Raw genomic sequence first — 22,646 nt, 5'->3', positions numbered from 1 at the left:
AAATAAAGTAATAAATATACCTATATATTTTGAAGACCAGAAAAAAAAACCACAAAAAATCATTTGTTACATTGAAAATGGCATGCATATATTTATATGTTATGCTGCAAGTAGATTATGTTTAAGATATATCAGTTGAATACTAGTATGACACAATTAGAAATTAAAATTGTTACATCATTCTGAATACTTCTTAGGGAAATATCCTAGAAGTTAATTAGAAGGAGATGGGGTAGTGGAATGACCTCATATGGAGCTGTGATAAAATACAAGTGAGAACTAGAGTTAAAGGAGGTAGAATACCAGGGGAAGTGTTACCCTAAAGAAGAGAACAGAGATTAAGAAAGATTGTTTTGCAGAAGAAAAGTCTCACCAAATAAACTCAAAAGAACCCGATATTAGGTATTAGCTTTATGTAGCAAGCTAGGGTTAACAATCTATTCAAAGATTACAAACTGATTATCTAGCTGAGAATAAAGCAAGATACAGAGAAATAAAGGTGAGTTTTGGAAACTCAGTTAATAAGTGACAGAGAGGAATAGATTCTTGGATTTGTCTCATTTCCACCACTCGACCTTAGGGAAATTGATTGTCCTCTCTAAATTTCAGTTTCCTAATGTATAAAGTGAGGTGATTGGTCCGTGAGATGATGTGTAATAATCTGACCCATTTGTACATAATTTTTTGAAACCTATATGACCTTTACTATTCAAAATTTCTCCTTTTTTGTCCATAGTTTTGTTTAAATTATTTACTTATGTTTAAAAGAAAACTATTTTCACTGCTCTTATATTACAATTTTACATAAAACATGCTACAGCTGTAGATCTTCAGGAATCGTTCATTTCTAGACTTGGAGATGTCCATGTCCAAATAACATTGTGATGTGGGTGGATTTCACCTCATCCTGGTTTGGAGTTTGGAAGAATCTCAAACTGATTCTTGTTAGTTCCAATCTCTAGGTGATGAGTGCTTTCTTTTTTACTCTGCTGTTTCAGGGCATTTAGGGTTTCTACATCTGTTTTAGAGACTTAAGCATGGAAGAGAGTATTATAAATATAGGGTAGTTTGCATGGGCCGAGCAATGTCTTACATCATTATTGGCCACCACGTCTGCTGGGTTATTGATGTGCAATGTGCAGGTAACTGTTGATGAGATGCTCTCACCCTGTGGCAAACAGAAGGAAAACTAATACTGTATCTCAGCCTAGGCTACTTGTGTCAGAGGCATTCAAACTAGAGCATATCCATCTTGAATACTGGTTGGGTAAAATAAGGCTGAGACCTAGTGGGCTGTGTTCGCAGGAGGTTAAGGCATTCTTAGTCACAAGATGAGATAGGAGGTTGGTACAAGATACAGGTCATAAAGACCTGTCTGGTAAAACAGCATGTGATAAAGAAGCCGGCCAAATACCACTAAAACCAAGATGGTGATGAAAGTGACCTCTGGACATCCTCACTGCTCATGATACACTAATTATAATGCATTAACACCAGTGCCATGAGAGTTCACAAATGTCATGACAACATCAGAAGTTACCCTGTGTGGTTGGAAAAGAGAGGGAACCCTCAGTTTCAGGAATTGCCCACCCCCTTTCCAAGAACTCGTGAATAATCCACATCTTGTTTAGCATTATAATCAAGAAGTAACAGTAACTGTAAGCAGTTGAGCAGCCCTTGCCATTGCTCTGCCTAAGGAGTAGCCGTTCTTTTGTTTCTTTACTTCTCCAGCAAACTCACTTTCACTTACTCTACTGATTTGTCTCAAATTCTTTCTTTCTTTCTTTTTTTTTTTTTAGACGGAGTCTTGCTCTGTCGCCCAGGCTGGAGTGGAGTGGCGCAATTGGCTCACTGCAAGCTCCGCCTCCTGGGTTCAGGCCATTCTCCTGCCTCAGCCTCCCTAGGAGTAGCTGGGACTACAGGCGCCCCCCACCACGCCCAGCTAATTTTTTTGTATTTTAAGTAGAGATGAGCTGTCACCTTGTTAGCCAGGATGGTCTCGACCTCGTGATCCGCCCACCTCTGCCTCCCAAAGTGCTGGGATTACAGGCGTGAGCCACTGCGCCTGGCTCAAATTCTTTCTTGTGTGAGATCCAAGAACCCTCTCTTGGGGTCTGGATTGGGACTCCTTTCCAGTAACACTTGGGCACTCATTTAAATGACAAAGGGAGTCTGGGGGGGTTACCTGGGTTTCCTGATGGCTCAGGCAGAAATGGGAGGTCCTACATTTTGCCCCTTCATGTGTTCCATCTCCTGGTTCTCCTTGTCCTCCTCAAGTGTCCCTTTTTAGCTCTACCCTCCTGGATAGAGCAACCTTAATTTTCTGTTTTGGGTTAAGTTATTTAGCTGTTCGTCTGCATTTCTCCTAATTTCTTTCTTGTGAATGAATTTTATGTTCTGCTTCTTTAGGCCTTTCCTCTGTGACACAAAATCTTTTCTCACTTATTTTTTTTTTGAAAACTTCTTTAACATTTCAGTTCTCACTTAAACACTTTGGCTTTCAAGAGTACTGTCTTTGAAACAAGCTTCAAGTGACTATTTTGGAAGTCAAATACAGAATAGTGATGCTTTCTTTCTCTATGCTTTCCACCTCTAACAACCCTAATTCTTCCGCAGGCAATGGATGTCTCTGCTGAATAGCAGGTAGTACAAAAAAAGGCAAAGCACAGAGACAGATTTTAAAGCATTTTCTCACAACAGAACTACAAGGCTACTCATACAGATACACAATTCACTGATTCTGACAGGTAGACTTTTTTATTTTCTTTCTTAGTATATATATTTAAGGTATATAACATGCTGTTTTGATATATATTAAACAGTGAAAGGATTACTTCAGTTAAGCAAATTAACTTACCCATCACCTTTCATAGTTATCACGCTTGTGTGTATGGTAAGAACACCTAAAATTGTAACTGCTCAATGCGTTCTTCTTGCCTGCTGCCCACATAAAGCCAATTTATCAAGACTGAGGAATTGCAACAGAGAAAGGGTTTAATACATACAGAGCTGACTAAATGAGAGACTGGAATTTTACTATTCCTCTAACCAGCTTCCCAGAAAATTTAGAGGCTAGGATTTTTCAAAGATAGTTTGGCAAACAGTGGGTAAGGTATGGGTGCTGCTGATTTTTGGGGATGCAATTTATAGGGGAGTGGAAAAGTGCTCTGATTTCGCTTCTGATTAGTTCCAATCTCTAGGTGCTGAGTGCTTTCTTTCTTACATCGCTCCTTCAGGGAATTTAGAGTTCCTCCATCTGTTTTAGAGACTTAAGCATGGGAGAGGGCATTATAAATATAGGGTAGTTTGCATGGGTCGAGCAAGAGTTACAAGTGGAGAATTACAGGACTGGTTAGGTCCAGAGATGAGGGTCTGAGTGGGGCCGTCCTGTCCTTAGAAATGAGAAAGCCTGAAAGGCATCTCAAAAGGGCAATATTAGGTTCTGTAGTAGTGATGTTAATTACAGGAGTGATTGGGGAGGTTGCAAATCTTGTGACCTCTAGAATAATGGCTGGTAATCCATTAACTAGGCCTACATCTTGGTAGAATTCAGGCCCAGTCTCCTCCTAACCTGGTGGCCTTTCATTAGTTTTACAAAGAAGATTTGGTTTTTGTGAAGGGCTGTTACCATTTAACTTATAAACTAAATTTCACCCAAAGTTAGCAAGGGAAGTTTGGAGGTTAAAGACCAAATGAAGTTGGTTAGATGAGGTCTCTTTCACTGTCCTAATATTCTCACTGTTAGAATTTTTACATAGATGGTTTCAATATCTACTCTCAGCAAATTCTCAGTATACATGCTACATCATTAACTATAGTCCTCATGGGTACGTAGCATAGCTAGAGTTACTTACCTTACATAGCTGCAAGTTTGTACCCTTTGACCTACTTATTTCTCTTCATTTCCTCTCCTCTGTTCCTGCTTATCACTATTCTACCGTTTCTATCTACTTGACTTTTTTTTTTTTGGTAGGTTTCACACATAAGGGAGGTATATATAAGTGAGGTGTTTGTGTATGTATATATACATACATACACATATATATATATATACAACCCACAATTTCTTTATCTGTTCATCTATCCATGGACACTTAGGTTGTTTCTATGTCTTAGCTATTGTGAGTAATGCTGCAATGAACATGGGAGTGCAGAGATTTCTAAGAGGTGTTAATTGTCTTTCAATACATACTGAGTGGTAGATTGCTGGGTCTTACGGTAGTACTATTTTGAATTTTTTCAGGAACCCCTATGGTGTTTCCCAGAGTGACTGCATTAATATACCTTCCTACCAACTGTACATAAAGGTCCTTCTCCACACCCTTGACAACATTTGTCGTCTTTTGTCTTTTTGATAATAGCCATCCTAACATGTATGAGGTGATGTCTTATTGTGGTTTTGATTTGCCTTTCCCCAGTGATTAGTGATGTTAAGCACCTTTCACAAACCTGTTGGTCATTTGTATGTCCTCTTTAGGAAAATGTCTATTTAGGTCCTTTGAGTATTTTTTAATTGGGTTATTCAGCTTTTTAGCTGTTGAGTTGTGTGAGTTTCTTATAGATGTTGGATATTGACCCTTTATTAGATATGTGGCTTGCAAATATGACAGATAACTTATTTTTTACTCCTTTTTTAGAGATGGGATTGTCCAGGCTTATCTTGAACTCCTAGGCTCAAGCAGTCCTCCTGCCTCAGCCTCCAGAATAGCTGAGCCTGTAGGTATGTACCATTTCACCTGCATCAGGTAATTTTTAAGGTCTTATTGTATGTCAAGCATGTGAAAAGCTTGTAAGTTAATGAGACATGGAACTTCTCCTCAAGGGGCTACATACTGATAATTGAATCCAAGAATCTTAGGGAAATTGCTGTTTTTATCCTTCTCCGACAGGAATCCTATCTTTGAAAATAGTCCTGTTGTACTTGTATACCTGTACTGATGGAAGAATGTTTGTAGAAAGCTGACTCTGAAGCAAATAAGAGTCATATTTAAATGACCTGGGATTTCCTTTTACTGAAATGGACCCTATAGTAAATCTTAGAAATATAAATAATTAACCACTAACTTGTTTTATAAATGAATACTTTTTCATACACTGGCTTTACTTGAAGCAAATATATTTGTATATCTGGATATACATACACACGCAAATATATGTATTTTTGCAAAATATGTATGTTATATATGGAATCACATTTTATTGTGGTTTTTCCTTAGAAAAAGTTGTGCTATAATTATTCCTATTAGGAATAAATATTAAGTTCATATATTCATTTCAAAATTAATTCAGTCATTGCATTACGTCTCCTTACAGTGATGGCAAAATATCTCAATAAAGATATATATTAGCCATGTTCACAAGACAGGGATGCTGTCTCTCACCACTCCTATTCAACATAGTGTTAGAAGTTCTGTCTAGGGCAATCAGGCAAGAGAAAGAAATCAAGGGTATTCAGTTAGGAAAAGAAGAAGTCAAATTGTCCCTCTTTGCAGATGACATGATTGTATATTTAGAAAACCTCATTGTCTCAGACAAAAATCTCCTTAAGCTGATAAGCAACTTCAGCAAAGTCTCACGATACAAAATCAATGTGCAAAAATCACAAGCATTCTTATACACCAGTAACAGACAGAGAGCCAAATCGTGAATGAACTCCCATTCACAATAGCTTCAAAGAGAATAAATTACCTAGAAATCCAACTTACAAGGGTTGTAAAGGACCTCTTCAAGGAGAACTACAAACCACTGCTCAGTGAAATAAAAGAGGACACAAACAAATAGAAGAACATACCATGCTCATGGATAGGAAGAATCAATATTGTGAAAATGGCCATACTGCCCAAGGTAATTTATAGATTCAATGCCATCCCCATTAAGCTACCAAAGACTTTCTTCACAGAATTGGAAAAAAAACTGCTTTAAAGTTCATATGGAACCAAAAAAGACCCCACATTGCCAAGACAATCCTAAGCCAAAAGAACAAAGCTGGAGGCATCACGCTACCTGACTTCAAACTATACTACAAGGCTACAGTAACCAAAACAGCATGGTACTGGTACCAAAACAGAGATATAGACCCATGGAACAGAACAGAGCCCTCAGAAATAATACCACACATCTACAACCATCTGATCTTTGACAAACCTGAGAAAAACAAGAAATGGGGAAAGGATTCCCTATTTAATAAATGGTGCTGGGAAAATTGGCTAGCCATAAGCAGAAAGCTGAAACTGGATCCTTTCCTTACTCCTTATACGAAAATTAATTCAAGATGGATTAGAGACTTAAATGTTAGACCTAAAACCATAAAAACCCTAGAAGAAAACCTAGGGAATACTATTCAGGACATAGGCATGGGCAAGGACTTCATGTCTAAAACACCAAAAGCAATGGCAACAAAAGCCAAAATTGACAAATGGGATCTAATTAAACTAAAGAGCTTCTGCACAGCAAAAGAAACTACCACTAGAGTGAACAGGCAACCTACAGAATGGGAGAAAATTTTTGCAATCTGCTCATCTGACAAAGGGCTAATATCCAGAACCTATAAAGAACTCAATCAAATTTACAAGAAAAAAACAACTCCATCAAAAAGTGGGCAAAGGATATGAACAGACACTTCTCAAAAGAAGACATTCATACAGCCAACAGACACATGAAAAAATGCTCATCATCACTCGCCATCAGAGAAATGCAAATCTAAACCACAATGAGATACCATCTCACACCAGTTAGAATGGCAATCATTAAAAAATCAGGAAACAACAGGTGCTGGAGAGATAGGAACACTTTTACACTGTTGGTGGGACTGTAAACTAGTTCAACCATTGTGGAAAACAGTGTGGCGATTCCTCAAGGATCTAGAACTAGAAATACCATTTGACCCAGCCATCTATTACTGGGGATATACCCAAAGGATTATAAGTCATGCTGCTATAAAGATACACGCACACGTATGTTTATTGCAGCACTATTCACAATAGCAAAGACTTGGAATCAACCCAAATGTCCATCAGTGACAGAGTGGATTAAGAAAATGTGGCACATATACACCATGGAATACTATGCAGCCATAAAAAAGGATGAGTTTGTGTCCTTTGTAGGGACATGGATGTAGCTGGAAACCATCATTCTCAGCAAACTATCGCAAGAACGGAAAACCAAATAGCACATGTTCTCACTCATAGGTGGGAATTGAACAATGAGATCACTTGGACACGGGAAGGGGAACATCACACACTGGGTCCTATTGTGGGGAGTGGGAGGGATAGCATTAGGAGATATACTTAATGTAAATGACGAGTTAATGGGTGCAGCACACCAACATGGCACATGTATACATATATAACAAACCTGCACATTGTGCACATGTACCCTAGAACTTCAAGTATAATAAAAAAAAGAACATATATATTAGCCATGTAATCTTTGAAATTTTATAAAAAATAAATTTATCCAAATTGATTTCTAGTTTCATTTCAAGATCTCATTGCCTGCATGAATTCTATATATTTATATTATAGTATTGCTAAAACAATTGAACCATGAAATTGGACGTAGTTCCAGAATATAGTCTCAGTTTAATTCTCAGATAATTTAATCATTTTACAGATTCAGGAATTTCTGAGGTACTGTTAGATGAATGCATATTTATAATTGCATGTAGAAATAAGAATTATGCAAAAATATGACTATTAAAATATTTAAATCTGTAACTTGCACAGTGAATCATTATCATGAATCTAATAATGCTCATTTCAATGTTAGAAATTAAGATAATACTATAGATACACAAAACATTTATTTATTGAATAAATATTTGTTAAATTCTAATGCGGCACTATGGATTATAATAGACAGTGAGGGTACAGTGGTGAGTTAGAGTTTCTGTCTTGATGAAGGAATAAAAAAGAATGGACATTATTCTTAACCTCAATAAACATTTATTGACCATATATTATATTTGAGAGATATAACAAATTAATATTTTTGTGACATTATCTGTTTTAAGTTTTGACTTCTTTGTTTCCAGTTCAGTTTCTTATAGCCACCAAACTGCAAGTGACTAATTCCTGATGCTTATTTCTTGGCTCATTCAAACTTAAAATGTGAGCTTAGGTGTGATTTTGCAAACCATTTTTTTTTCTTTTCCGGACTGACAGTCTTTAAGATTCTTATATGTATTGCAGTAATTGACATATTTTGGTTTTTATGTTAATATTTAATATTTGTTTTCAATTTGTCTCACAGGTTTTATGGTTTTTTTTACATACTTATCTTCTTGTGGATTAATCAGATATTTTTAATTTCATATTTTCTTTTTATTAATGTATTAGTTATAAATTATTTTACTCATTTTATTGCCTTTATTATAACTTGAATATTGACATATTATAGTCAAATGTAAGTCAGTACTCTTTCCTTTTCCCAGTCAGTGGTGGAAACTTAATTCAGTTTAATTGTATTTTCCATCATGCATTTTCATGTTAACTATAATTGAATTTTAAGTAATTGCTATGTACTAAGTCACATCTCCCTCACACCATACTTAGTATAAGTGATTAATCCCAGGCACAAAATATAATATTTATTCCTGGTAAACTTCATGTTTTTGGAGCTTTCATAATGTGGATTCTACATAGGTTCTTTACTATTCCCATAGATGTTAATGGTTGATAAGATTTGGATGTTGATAAAATCTCATCTTGAATTGTAGTTCCCATACTCCCCACATGTTGTGGGAAGGACTTAGTGGAAGGTCATTTAATCATGGGGCCAGTTACCCTCATGCTGTTCATGTGATAGCAATTGAGTTCTCACAAGATCTGATGGTTTTATAAGGTGTTTTCCCTTATTTTGCTGGGCACAGCTCTCTCCTGACACCATGTGAAGAAGAACATGTGTGTCCACCGTCCACCGTGATTGTAAGTTTCCTGAGGCCTTCCCAGCCATGCTGAACTGTGAGTCAATTAAATGTCTTTCCTTTATAAGTTACTCAGTCTCGGGTATGTCTTTATTAGCAGCATGAGAATGGACTAATATAATAGTGCAATAGTGGCATCATACTTTTAGAATGTCTATTAGCACTGTTGTTCTAAACATCTCTCCATTGCCTGTGCTTGAGCAAATCTAACTTCAAACAGGTGACCAGATGTATTGCTTTTAGTTTTAAGAAAAACCAACTTGGAAGAGGAAAAATTATTAAAATAACTTTATCAGTCTAACAGGAGTAATTGTCTTTTTCTCCATACACTCATCACAGAAGCTTGGAACTGGCCAAAATACTATGATGAGTAGGGTTTTAACTTTACCTTTACAAGTAGATTAATTGCACTTCATGACAAAGGTATTTCTTTGTAAAAATTATTTATTTAGAAAGAAAAATGATGTTCATTAATTTATTGCCTTTTCCAATACATTTTGTCACTTTTTGAGAAGTAAAAATAATGATACTTGTGAAGATGTTTGTTTCTTTAGGGTATAGTTGTAGTGTCAGTCATCCATTGCCTCGATAATGCTGTGTAACTAATCACCCCAAAGTTCTGTGGCTTAAAACAACCCACTGTTTTGCTTACAAATCTGAGTCTGCAAGTTGACAATATAGGTTACAATTAGTCTGGCAGTTCTTTGAGTCTGGTGTGTGCTCACTACCAGGGCGTCATCTGTCTTTGGGCTCATCTGGGATAGCCTTAGCTGGGATTACTGGAACTATTCAGCTGTACTCCAGCAAGTTAGCTGAAACATATATTTGTGGCAATCACAGTCAAGCAACAGAGCAAATCAAGATATACAAATACTTTATGAAGCCATTTTTTTTCACATTTGCTTGTTGACATAACTGAATCAGAGTCAAGGAGTGGGGCAGAATATTCAGTTAGAACAGGAGAACACTGAAAAGATACAGTGAAGTGTGTGATGACATGAATGGGTGAAAAATGGGAACTCTTAATTTACTATAGTTGCCAACTGATAAGTGCTATAGTTAAGAAAATAACAAGTTTTGGGTAACAAACTATATTTTTTTTCATTCTTGGGAAGAATACAATATAGAAAATTATCAAGAGCTAAATGTTTTGATTTCCAAAGTGGTCAGTTTTGAGAGGAATATGGTATGACTGAGAATGGTTTGATTGAAATGCTTTACTTTTTTTAAAATTAGAGTTACAGACTATTCATGCTTATTAATTTTCCTTTATTCTAAATATTGTGACATTTGTTTTGAATTAAAAACCAGTCTTGATTAGGTAAGGGAATAAGTACATGATAATCAGCTTAGGTACTGCATCCCATAAATATATTTGGTTCATGTATTTTACTACGGGGCATAGGCAGTTTATGTTTAATTATTTATAGCAAGACTTTATAATATTCTAAGTGTCTGGCCATATATTTGGAAGAAGGAACAGCATCTTTCTTTGGATTTAAATCAAAGACTTCCTGTGACATTACTGGTTTTGTGAAAATGTCATGAAAACTACTGATTTTACTTTCTGAATTTTAGGGGAGAATGTAGTACATAAGAACAAATTCTGATTATCATTTATATTCCTAGAAAAATGAGAGTTAGTTACAGGTGTTCTCAGTTCATTCATCCTACTATTCTTTGAGGTATCCATAAGAACATAAAAATTGCTATAGTCAGCCCATTTTGTGAATAATATACATATATATGTATCAAAAAAAAAACCTTGAGGTAGGTGAACCAAAATCTTAAGGGTACTTATGTTTGGAAAGTATGATCAGGGATAATTTTAACTTTCTTTTAGTGATATTTTTCAAACCTTCAAACCTTGTATAAATAAACTTCTATTACACTTTATTTGATCAATTTTAAAAAGTGAGGCTAGTCACGTTCAATTCAATCCAATACTCCTAAATTTCATGATTGGCCCAGTGTCATGTGGCATTAACTTCCAAGTTTAGGGTCACTGTTGAATAATTCCTTCTACATAAACATATATTCATTTAGCTTATTAAGTATTTTGTCTATCAAATTATCTACATTTTTGTTGGCCATTCTATCTGCCTCATATATATACTTTGTGCCCTAGCAGAACAGAATTATTTTTCTCTTAATTTCTGTTTCTCCCTTGTCTCTTTGGGGCTTTTCTCAGGCTCACTTATCTTTCAGATCTCAGCATAAATGTTGCTTATCCAAGGAAACCTTTTCTGACTTCCTAGACTCCTTGCCCCCTCTAGAACTCATCAACACTATAATTAAATATTAAATAATTATTTATAATAAATAACTATTTATATTAGTTTATTTCACCATCTAGATTGTAAAATACCCAATGTCAGAGGCCCAGTTAATTTTATTTCCTACTGCATTCCTTGGTCAATAGTTCAGTGCCTCAAAGAAGTCTTCTGAGTAAATGGATCAGTGGTAGAAAGATGGATAGAAAGATGGCTGGCTGGATAGAAGAATGAATGAAATCTCCTCTGACTTGTGAACTTAGCCAACTACCCTCAATCTTGGGTGCTCCCTCTTCTGTTTTCACAGGTAGACCTGGATGAATGCCCCTTTGTTTAGACTTGCTTTGCATCTTTATTCATTTGTTCAATAATTATATCTTGAACACCTAGTAAGTGTCAAGCATTGTATTAGTAGCTGTGTATTCAATGGTGAAGATGTATAAGGTTTCTGTTTTTAAGGGGCTTATGTTCTGGTAGCGATGATAAAAAAAAAATGGGTCAGTAAGATAATGTCAGATAATAATAAATGCTAAGGAAAAACTTACGTGAATGTGGATGTGCAAATATCTCTTCAAGATCTTGATTTCAATTCCTTAGAATAAATACCCAGAAGTGGAATTGCCAAATCAGATTGTAGTTCTATTTTTAACTTTTTGAAGAATCAACATATTATTTTCTATAGTGGCTGTTCATTGCAGCATTATTCACAATAGCTAAGAGGTGAAAACAATCTAAGTGTCCATTGATGACTGAATAAAGCAAATGTGTACATATGTATATACAATAAAATATTATTCAACCTTAAAAAAGAAGGACATCTGTTGCTTTGTGAAAACATGGATAAACCTTAAGGACATTAAGTGAAATAAGCCAGTTACAGAAAGGCAAATACTATATGATTTCACTTATATATCTTAAGCCATCAAAATCATAAGAGTAGAAGGTATAATGGTGGTTGCCAGGGGCTGAGAGAAAGGGCCAGGGAAAGAGGGAAATAGGAAGTGGCTATACAATGGGTATAAAGTTTTAGCTATGCAGGATAAAATAGTTCTAGTGATCTGCCATACCACAATGTACATATAGTTAACAACACTGTACTATACATTTAACATTTTTTTCTCAGGTGTATTTCATGTTATTATTTTTTAACAAATGCACAAGAAAGGGTAATATGAGAGTGACTAGGTGGGTGACACTGATGTGTCTTCTTTAGAATGGTGGTCAGAAAAAGCTTCTTTGAAGAGAGGACAATAAACTGACACTGGAATGCGAAGACACAAGCATGAATAGGTTGGAATTTTCTAGACCAGATCTGTCATTAAAATCAAATACGAAACACTATGTAATTTTAAACTTTTTAGTCGTTACACTAAAAAAAAGGTAAAATTAATTTTAATAATGTATTTTATAGAACCCAGTATTTATAAAATGTTATTTATTCATGTAATAATATTAGCACATTATTAGCAGTCTCTTTTACATGATTTTTTTGTGCAAAATCTTTAAAATCTAATGAATATTTTACACTTAGAGCACATTTAAATTCAGGGAAACTGCATTTCAAGGACTCAATAGCCACATTATTAATCACTACTATATTGGACAGTACAAATATAAACAGAGAAGACAGCAGAGGTAAACAGCCTACCTAGGGATAAATTTGGAAATCTGAGAAAATGAAAATGGTCTAGAGTTGGCTGACAGAAGGGAAGATTGGTAGGAACGGACTTGGAAAGAGAGGGACAAGGACAACTTTTTATATCTTTCTTGCAACACACTTCCCAAATTATTGTAAACACCTTCTTGAGTTTATCTCTTTATCTCAATAGTTTAGAATAAAAAGTAGGTTACATATATTCCATGAATAAATTGATAAAATACGTGAACAAATATAGAGGAAAGTGCTTGTTCAGCAAAAGAATTTTTTTTTCACTTGTGTTTACCTTCCTAAATGCCTTCGGACCTTAGACTCTGGTACAAGCGTAGGTTCCCTTCAACATATCTATTCATGGTTGTTTTTGCAAACTCCTTCTGAATGTGTATCATCATTGTTAAAGAAATAATTGCCAGTTTGGAGTAAATATTTATTGAATGGACTTGAATAATTATCCTGTGAGGTATGTTTCTGAATTATTGCCCATGTTGCATGCAATGTTTTATGAAATAATTGGTAGCTGGTACAATGGCTCATTGAAATAACTGCCTGTTTAGTGCAGTATTTTCACCCAGCAATTGTTTATGTTTTTGCAGAGTTTTCATTTGCTCTGAATCTTCTTTAGTATAATATTTCATTAAAGATTTTCTCTTCTGCATAATGGGAAGATGAGCTGCTGGAGCTTTTAACTACTGGGCACAGCTGCATCACTAATTAAGTAATGGGAACGAAAAGAATTATATTAAACACACAAGTTACTCTTTGTTTTATTGAATGGCAAATATAGGCTCGATGTTATTAATACCGCTAAGTGTTGTTAAGTAAATATCCATTCCTAGTATTAGTAGAGAAATAAGAGAAGCATAGACTCCATTTTTCTACTGTGTTGCAGGTTAAATTTTCTGCAAGCACAGTGCTTGGGGTGCAAGATGTTTATTTGGGATCAATATCTGTGAAAGAAAGGGGAAGAAGACAGGGGTGGGAAGAAGAAGGAGATGAACTATGATGCAGACCAATTGTAGCTCAGCCACCCTGGCAGGGATCCCTTGGCAAGCTCTGATGGTTAGAGCTGTCCCATATCAAGCTGAATGGTGGGCCCTTATACCCGTTCTCACCAGATGCAGGCTGCTCCAGGAAAGGCATGACCTTGAGTCAGGAGGGTACAGCTGAGGCAGACCTTGAAGAAGGTGACAGCTGGAACCTGCTTGCTGACTGCGCACTTCACAGCTGGTCAGTAATTCCTTTCTTGAAAGGTGACCTGGATGGTGCAGCTTAATGTTTACCACATGCTGTTAAACCCAAAATTGATGATCCAGTATCAAATTTTTACTTTAGTTAAAACAAAATTTTATTTTTTATTTTGCATTCAATTTAGCTTAATGAGTTAATGCCTCCTAGATTTATTTTATGTTTGCATACATTTACATGACATTATAATTAACATTATATAGGTCAAGACTGGTGAGGCAAAGAGAATTTCTTTTAAAAGAGCTCTTTTATTATCCAAGTATGAACATTAATTTATTTTTTATGCAAGAAATATATGTGCATTGTAAAAAATTAGAAATATGTAAACTGAAACACAAAAGAATCCCTGAGCATTCCTGTAACCAATTCCACTCTCTCATGCACATGCTATTAACAGTTTTAGACTATAATTGCAGATCCCCCTTTAGATACGTTTATAAATATACATATATATGGGTACATATGCGTGTAGAATTTTTATTTTGTAATAAAAGAACATCATTGCATATAGCAGTCTTTAACTTTTTATTTTGACAACTAAAATGTCTTTTCATAAAAGTGCATGTAAATTTACCTAATTTTTAACTTTTTAATACATCATGAGTGTTTATATTTTTCCAACATTTTACCATTATTAGCAGAGCTGCAAAAAACATTCTTTACAAATGTTTGTGCATGTGCACAGGTATTATTGTAGAATAAATTCCTAGAAATATATTTGTAAGACTGAAGGGTACACACTTCAAAGACAGTGAAAGATATTATTGTCCTCCAAAATGGTTGCCCTAATTTGAATATCAATAAAAAAATCCGTGTGACAGTTTCCTATCATTATTGTTTTCTTTAGATATAAACATGACTTTCAATTTTTTCTCAACCTGAAATATGAAAAATTGTGCACACTGTATTTCATACCTATGTTTTTCTATTTTGTTACAATTAGTAATATAATTAGGTTCGCTTCAGTAATTTTAAGCTATGCAATTTTGTCTTTTTCCTTCATAGTGTGAGCTAATTCTAGGTAACATGAAACGTATCAATTTTATTTTGAACAATAAACTACCAATGAAACAATTTTATTGAGGTTAAACTTATCGGTGATATGACTTGTGGCACTTAGGATTTTCTGGTGGCAAGTAACAGAAATGGACTCTAAGAAGGAAATCGTTACTAAGAAGGAAAGAAATTTATTGAAAGAAAGTTGAACACATCACAGAATAGTGATGGTATTAGTGCTGTCAAAGGTATAAAGGCCAGTGTAATGAGCTGATTACTGTTCCCTCAAAATTCATATATTGAAGTCATAACCTCCAGTACCTCAGAAGGTGATTTTACTTGGAAATAGAGTAATTGCAGATTAATTAGTTAAATTAAGGTGAGGTCATACTGGGCAGGGTGGGTTCCTAATCCGATATGACTGGTGTCCTTAGAAAAGAATGCCATGTGAAGAAACACACATTGGAAGAATGCTGCATGGGCACCAAGCACAGGCTGAACTGTGACATCTACAAGCCAAGGAATGCCAAATGTTGCTGGCAACCACCAGAAGCTAGGAAAGAGGGGAACAGAAGAGATTTTTCCCTCAGAAGGAACCAGTTATGCCAATTCTGTGACCTTGGACTTCTAGCCCCCAGAATTGTGAAATGATACATTTCTGTTTTTAAGCTACGCACTTTGTAATACTTTGTTATAGCAGCCTTGGCAACCTAACGCAGCCAGGTACCAGGATGGCTTCTAAAGTTTAGATAGCAGGAATTATTTACTTGCCAGTCTCCTCATGTAGTTGTTACTGTAACAAATAGATTCTATAATTCTTTTGTTTGTTTTTGGTGTTTACATCTTTCATTTCACGATTCAGAGTCCCTGGAAGAAAAGTTCATGCATTAAACTTGGATCCAATATCCCCCACCCTGAGATTGTAAGAGAACAGGACACCATTATATACAGTTCCATAACAATTGTTCACCACATAAGTGAGCCAATCCCCACAAAATAACTTGGTTTATTGCTGAAGAAGTTGAGTTGAATTGAGTTGAGTTGATTTGTAGATTCTGAAACACACATTTGAAATATGCAAGAAACATATAGTGTGTTGAGGTGGCTTATCTATCTCCAAGGAAATTCTTTACATGGAAAAATGTACAGAAATGAAGAAGAAAAAGGAAGAGGAGGCGGAGGAGGAGGAGAAGGAGGAGAGGCGGGGGCGAGGAGGAGAAAGAAAGAAGGAGAAACAGAAGAAAAAAATGATAGAAAGAGAGAAAGACAAGGAAGAAATTTAGTTATTGGGCAGTTGCTCCATGTCAGGCACTGTTCTAAATGCTTCATGTATATAAACACTATTTACCCTCTCAACAATCCTATGAGATGGTTATACTACTCACTTTACAGTTAAGTAAATGAATGTACATGCGTAGATGTTAAGGTATTTGCCCAAAGAAATACAGTTAATAAGTTGAAGAGTCGGGTTTCAAATCTAGGGCATCTGTTTTTGAAATCCACCTTCTACATGTTCTGTGTTCTAAATGCGCAGGAAATCTGGCTGATTTGGGGTTTAACAAGGAATGGTTTGTTTTAGTCATGACTTAAGCCATTTCCTTGGCATCTTTAAGCTACCTGTAAGGGAATTCCTAATTGACACATTATCCTATAATTGTACTGTATTATTAGGCCAACTCTTTTAAAAGCCAGTAGCTATCTTTTTCTTAATGACACTTGCTTGCTTTTGTCAGCTGAAGTTGAGTGGTTTATTAAGTTCTGATAGCCCAAAGGTAAAACTTCTCCTCTTTGGAAGTACTAAAGAGATCATGTAACATCCACTCCATAGCTAAGTGATTATTGCCAAGTGCCTAAATGTTGTTACAAATCAATAAGGGCTTTGTGAAAAACCTCCAAAGCTGGATCACTTCTTATCGTTTACATTTGGCAAGCCTCTTAACTCCTCTGAGAATCAGCGTCTTCTTTGTAAAAATCGGGTTAATTTATGCTCTACTTGCTTAGCTGCCTTGTTGGATCATGCACAATAATGATTTTAAAGTGCTCTGTAAACTGTGAACATTTTAACTAGACAATCTAAAAACATTTTATTAACAATGAAAATGGTGTGGTCTTGTTTCTGTTTCCTTCATTTGTGTGTAATTAGTAACTTCATTTATTCACTCAGCCAGCCAGTCATTTCATTTTTATCATCTACCTAATGCATACAAGGTACACAGGAAACATAATGAAAAACAAAGCATGTTCTTGTTGTACAGGAGCAGGAACCATATAAAGCTAATACAGTATGATAAGTGCTACCATGGGTTAAATTGAAGTTTTTCAATAGCAGCCCTACTGACATTTGGGACAGATAATTCTTTGTTGGGATGGCTGCCCTGTGCATTGTAAGATATTTAGCAGTGCCCCTGGCCTCTACACACCAGTTGCCAGTAGTACCCTCCTCCCACATTTTGACAAATAAAAATGTCTCTACACATTTCCAAATGTCCCCTGGGGAAAGGAGCAAAATTGCATACAGGTGGGAACTATTGTGTTAAATGAAGGTGCCTTTGCAGGCTTCTGGCAAGAAGTGATGTCTAAGCTGAGACCTGCTTGATCAACAGCAGTCAATTTGCAGTCTACTGTATTTGGATATTCATCTAATCTTTTTGTACTAAAAAGGAACAACCTTTTTTTTCAAAGAGAAATAGGTCCATGTGAACCTGATACGGAATGAAAAATGTTCAAATATGGTCCTTCCTACTCAGTATACTTACTGTAAACCAGAAATAAAATTCAAAGTCCCCCCCCCAACCCACAACTGTCTGAATGGACTCCCTCCTCCTGGAAATGCCTTCAGGGCACTCCAAAGTTAATCTGAAAGACTGTTTCAGGTCATGATGGGAAGAGGGGATTGGACATGCCTCCTTATGCCATCCTCCCTTCTGGAATTCAGGAAAAGCCAACCAGCATTCAACAGCAGCACAGACCTTAAGTCTGGTATGAAGCATTTACAATCTATTCTTTCTGAAGCCTGGCAACTGGAGACTTCATCTGCATGATAAAACTTTGGTTTCCACAACCTCTTATCAAAACCCAGATACTCCTTTCTATTGATAATAACTTTTTTCAACCAATTGCCAATTAGAAAATGTGAAAAATCTACCTATAACCAGGAAGGCCCCGCAGTCCCCCCATGCCGAGTTGTCTTGATTTTCTGGACTGAACCAATCACTTAAATGTATTTGATTGATGTCTCATGTCTCCTTAAAATGTATGAAATCACGCTGCAGCCAGAATACCTTGGGCACGTGTTCTTAGGGTCTCTTGAGGGCTGTGTCATGAGCCATGGTCACTCCTATCTCACTCACAATAAATCCCTTCAAATATTTTAGAGTTTAACTCTTTTCATTGATAATACAAAAGAAGATTTTACAGAATTGAGAAATGCAATGTATGTAGGGGAGATAACTGTGATTCCCCAACAATTAAAATGATTAGAGTTTGCTCACAAGCCAGAATAAATGCTAATTTTATGTATATGAATGAAATGAGTGTGCATTATGATGACAGAGGTCTGACTATTTTAAAGCTTAAAGGTTCTTATGAAATAAATTATAAATATTAGAAGCACTGTTTCTCTTCCGGTGCTAAACATAGGGCAGAATTCTCGATTGACGTAGCCTAATAATTTAGGACTGTTTATAATTGGGCATTTTTTCAAGAACTGACAGCTTAGGTATAGATTTCTGCAATTACATTATATCACAAGACTTATCTGAAGCTGCACGTAGAAACACAGAATATCAAAACTTATAGAGAAGCTAGAGATCATATTGTCCAAATCCCGAGAGGTAAGATGTTTGTGTAAGTTCAAATCACTACACAGTGGCAGTGTCTGGACTTTGTTTCTTGACTTCCTGTTCATTTCCACTACACACCTAGGTGTCTTTTCCATTTTCCAGGAACCTTCTTTCACTCTATTCAATGAGAAGTGTTTGTTTTTCATGGGGTAGATCAAACCCTGGACAGAGCTGTTAGGAAATGTTTCTGGTTTCTTAGACAATCCAGTGTGATAACTCTTTTATTTTATTTTATTTTATTTTATTTATTTTATTTTTTTATTGTGAGACAGGGTCTCGCTCTGTCACTTGGGCTGGAGTGCAGTGGTGGTGTGATCACGGCTCACTGCAGCCTTGAAGTTTTGAGCTCAAGCGATCCTCCTACCTCAGCCGCCCAAGTAGCTGGGACTATAGGCTCATGCCACTGTGCTCAGCTAATTTTTTTTAAATGTTTGTGTTTTGGAGAGGGGCCTCACTCTGTTGTTTAGGCGCTCTCGAACTCCTGGGCTCAAGCAATCCCAATGTGTTGGGATTACAGGCTTGAGCCACTGCAAGTGGCCTGTGTTGTAAGATTAATGTTTGCATTTCTTTAACAGTTTATGTTATATCTTATAAATCTTATGTATTTATCTTACATAGTATCTGATTATACTTTTTTATCTCGAAATGGCAAGGTTTCTGAGTTGGTAGTTGAAAGACATCTAAGTACAAAATTGAACTAACTTAAATCTTTTTTGCTTTAACTTCATTTTATGATGAGTTCCTCTTGTATATTTCTGGTTTGGGAAAAACTAGATGTAGAACATAAATGTCATATTCATTTTCCTTCCATCTACCTAGATTTCCTTGGCTTTGCACATGAAGTTAAACGAAGTAGTAATTCTTAAAGTCTTGGACTTATGGGTTAGAAGTGTTTTAAGTGGGTTTTCTTCTCTCCTGAGATACATTAACATAAGAGAATAAGAAACTCATATCTTCTCGTGTCAATTTATTTCAAATTTTATAAACCTTTGTATGGAATCCACTCCCTGTGTCTTCAACTTCATGGTTTTATTTCTGCCTCTAGGGAAGTAAACAGAGCAGTTCTAATTCCCCCTTCCTGTGAAAATGTATAGTAAAGTCATAGAAGTTTAATAATGAAAGTCATAGAGGCAAAAAGATACACTTCTTATTTTTATCTCATCTTCATTTCATTCCTAGAAATTTAATAATGTAATGAAAATAATATTTTGAAAATATTGAATGTCTTTTGTGTTTCTCATCCCTTCTGCTCATTTTAACTATGAATAGATGACATCATAACCAGGGACCCTGACCCCTCAGAGATAAAAATCTGGGTCATTGCACCTGTCAAGCAACCTAAACCAGTGCAAGTGTTCACCAACTATGAAAATAATCTCAAATGGATGGTAGAGGAGGGAGATGATAAATATCAGTTAAGGTTACAGAGCTAAATGCAGTAGTAGAGACTGTAGTTCATATTACTACCCTCCTATTGCTAGTTTTCTCTAGAAATTATGACAACTGCCATCTTGAAGAAACCATGACAGGAAGATAAAATGTGAGTCCACTGAGTGGTGCAAAGGGTGTACTAAAAGTGGTTGCTGTTGGTGCTCCACCCAGATCTCTCAGATTTCCTTTTCCATTTCTGTGTCCCCTTCCCTCAGCATTGGTGCACTTTTGCCTCCAATAACTCATATCTGACATTCTTCTTTGAAGGATTCACATTGAGCAATAGAAATTGCTTATTGCAACACCTGGAGCAGAATTATGCAATACATGTTAGCCATCATTATTACTATTCTCCTTCCCAAGTAATTTTTGTCTCACTACAAAGAATAATTGGAATAGATCTCATGCTTTTGTATCTTCTTGCATGAGAAAAAAAAAGATATCTTTATATGTTAGTGTTCCCTTCTCTGGAAGAGGCTGGACAGACAGAGAACATTAAAATAGGAGTCAGGAGGCCTGGGTCCTATCTGTCCCCTCCATAGTGTGGGCCACATATTCTGTATCTATAAAACAGAGTCAAGGTCTCAGCTAAAATATTATCTCCTCTAAAACCTCTAAGTAGCCCTTCTACCAGGAAGCTCTCTAACACTTTAGTCTGCTATTTCCTTTATTGTACTTACACAGTTTGTAATTACCTTTTTGTGTTCGTCTGTCTCCCCCAGTTGGCTTGTAATTTTGACAAGAGCATACATCACATCTGTCTTTTCTGTCTTCTTCACCTCCAGTGCCTAGCATGGTGCCTGGTCCATGGTAGTTATTTAATATGTCTTTATAGAAAAAAAGTTTTTAAAAATGAGCTTAATATTTAAAATTACTCTACTTATCTATTGCTGCATAATAGACCACTTCACCCCAAAGTTAGTGGGGAATCAAACCATTTTGTTATACTTACAGATCCTTTGGGTCAGAGATTTAGATGGGGAACAGCAATGAGAGGTTATCTTTCCTCAATGAAAGTAGGAGGATTCAAGACTGGGATCCAGAATTATCTGGAAACTTTTTTTTTTTTTAAATTATTATACTTTAAGTTCTGGGATACATGTGTGGAACGTGCAAGTATGATACATACGTATACATGTGCCATGGTGGTTTGCTGCACCCATCAACCTGTCATCTACATTAGGTATTTCTCCTAATGCTATACCTCCCCTAGCCCCCCACCCCCCGACAGGCTCCAGTGTGTGATGTTCCCCTCCCTGTGTCCATGTGTTCTCATTGTTCAACTCCCACTTATCAATGAGAACATGCAGTGCTTGGTTTTCTGTTCCTGTGTTAGTTTGCTGAGAATGATGGTTTCCAGCTTCACCCATGTTCCTGCAAAGAATGTGAACTCATTTTTTTTGGCTGCATACTATTCCATAATGTATATGTATCACATTTTCTCTATCCAGTCTGTCATTGATGGACATTTGAGTTGGTTCCAAGTCTTTGCTATTGTGAATAATGCTGCAATATACATATGTGTGCATGTGTCTTTATAGTAGAATGACTTATAAACCTTTGGATTTAAACACAGTAATGCGATTGCTGGGTCAAATGATATATCTGGTTCTAGATCCTTGAGGAATCGCCACACTGTCTTCCTCCACAATGGTTGAACTAATTTGCACAACCACTAACAGTGTAAAAGCATTTCTATTTCTCCACATCCTCTCCAGCATCTGTTGTTTCCTGACTTTTTAATGACTGCCATTCTAACTAGTGTGAGAGGTATCTCATTGTGGTTTTGATTTGCATTTCTCTAATGACCAGTAATGATGATCTTTTTTTCATATGTTTGTTGGTTGCATAAATGTTTCTTTTGAGAAGTGTCTGTTCACATCCTTCACCCACTTTTTGATGGGGTTGTTTTTTTCTTGTAAATTTGTTTAAATTCTTTGTAGATTCTGGATATTAGCCCTTTGTCAGATGGATAGATTGCAAAATTTTCTCCCATTCTGTAGGTTGCCTGTTTACCCTGATGACAGTTTCTTTTGCTGTGCAGAATGTCTTTAGTTTAATTAGATCCCATTTGTCAATTTTGGCTTTTTTTGCCATTGCTTTTGGTGTTTTAGTCATGAAGTATTTGCCCATGCCTATGTCCTGAATGGTATTACCTAGGTTTTCTTCTAGGGTTTTTATGGTTTTAGGTCTAACATTTAAGTCTCTAATCCATCTTAAATTAATTTTCATATAAGGAGTAAGGAAAGGATCCAGTTTCAGCTTTCTACTTATGGCTA

At 36.0% G+C, this 22,646-nt stretch overlaps 1 protein-coding gene across 13 annotated transcripts in view; it reads right to left on the bottom strand.

The window, feature by feature from the left end:
* The window catches only part of COMMD9 (COMM domain containing 9), a 1,186,740-nt gene that overhangs the window by 727,376 nt on the left and 436,718 nt on the right, over positions 1-22,646 (bottom strand). Inside the window, exon 1 of one of the 13 annotated variants that reach the window (XM_050759494.1) lies at positions 18,265-18,268. The exons of 11 other annotated variants lie outside the window; for them this stretch is intronic. The gene's annotated coding sequence lies outside the window, so the exon portion shown is untranslated. Of the gene's footprint in view, positions 1-17,879; positions 17,884-18,264; positions 18,269-22,646 lie in introns of those variants that run through there. One more of the 13 variants, XM_050759471.1, reaches the window with a different exon arrangement.

Source organism: Macaca thibetana, chromosome 14 (assembly GCF_024542745.1).
Source record: "Macaca thibetana thibetana isolate TM-01 chromosome 14, ASM2454274v1, whole genome shotgun sequence".
NCBI lineage: Eukaryota > Metazoa > Chordata > Mammalia > Primates > Cercopithecidae > Macaca > Macaca thibetana.
This window is presented reverse-complemented; position numbering and strand designations above follow the sequence as displayed.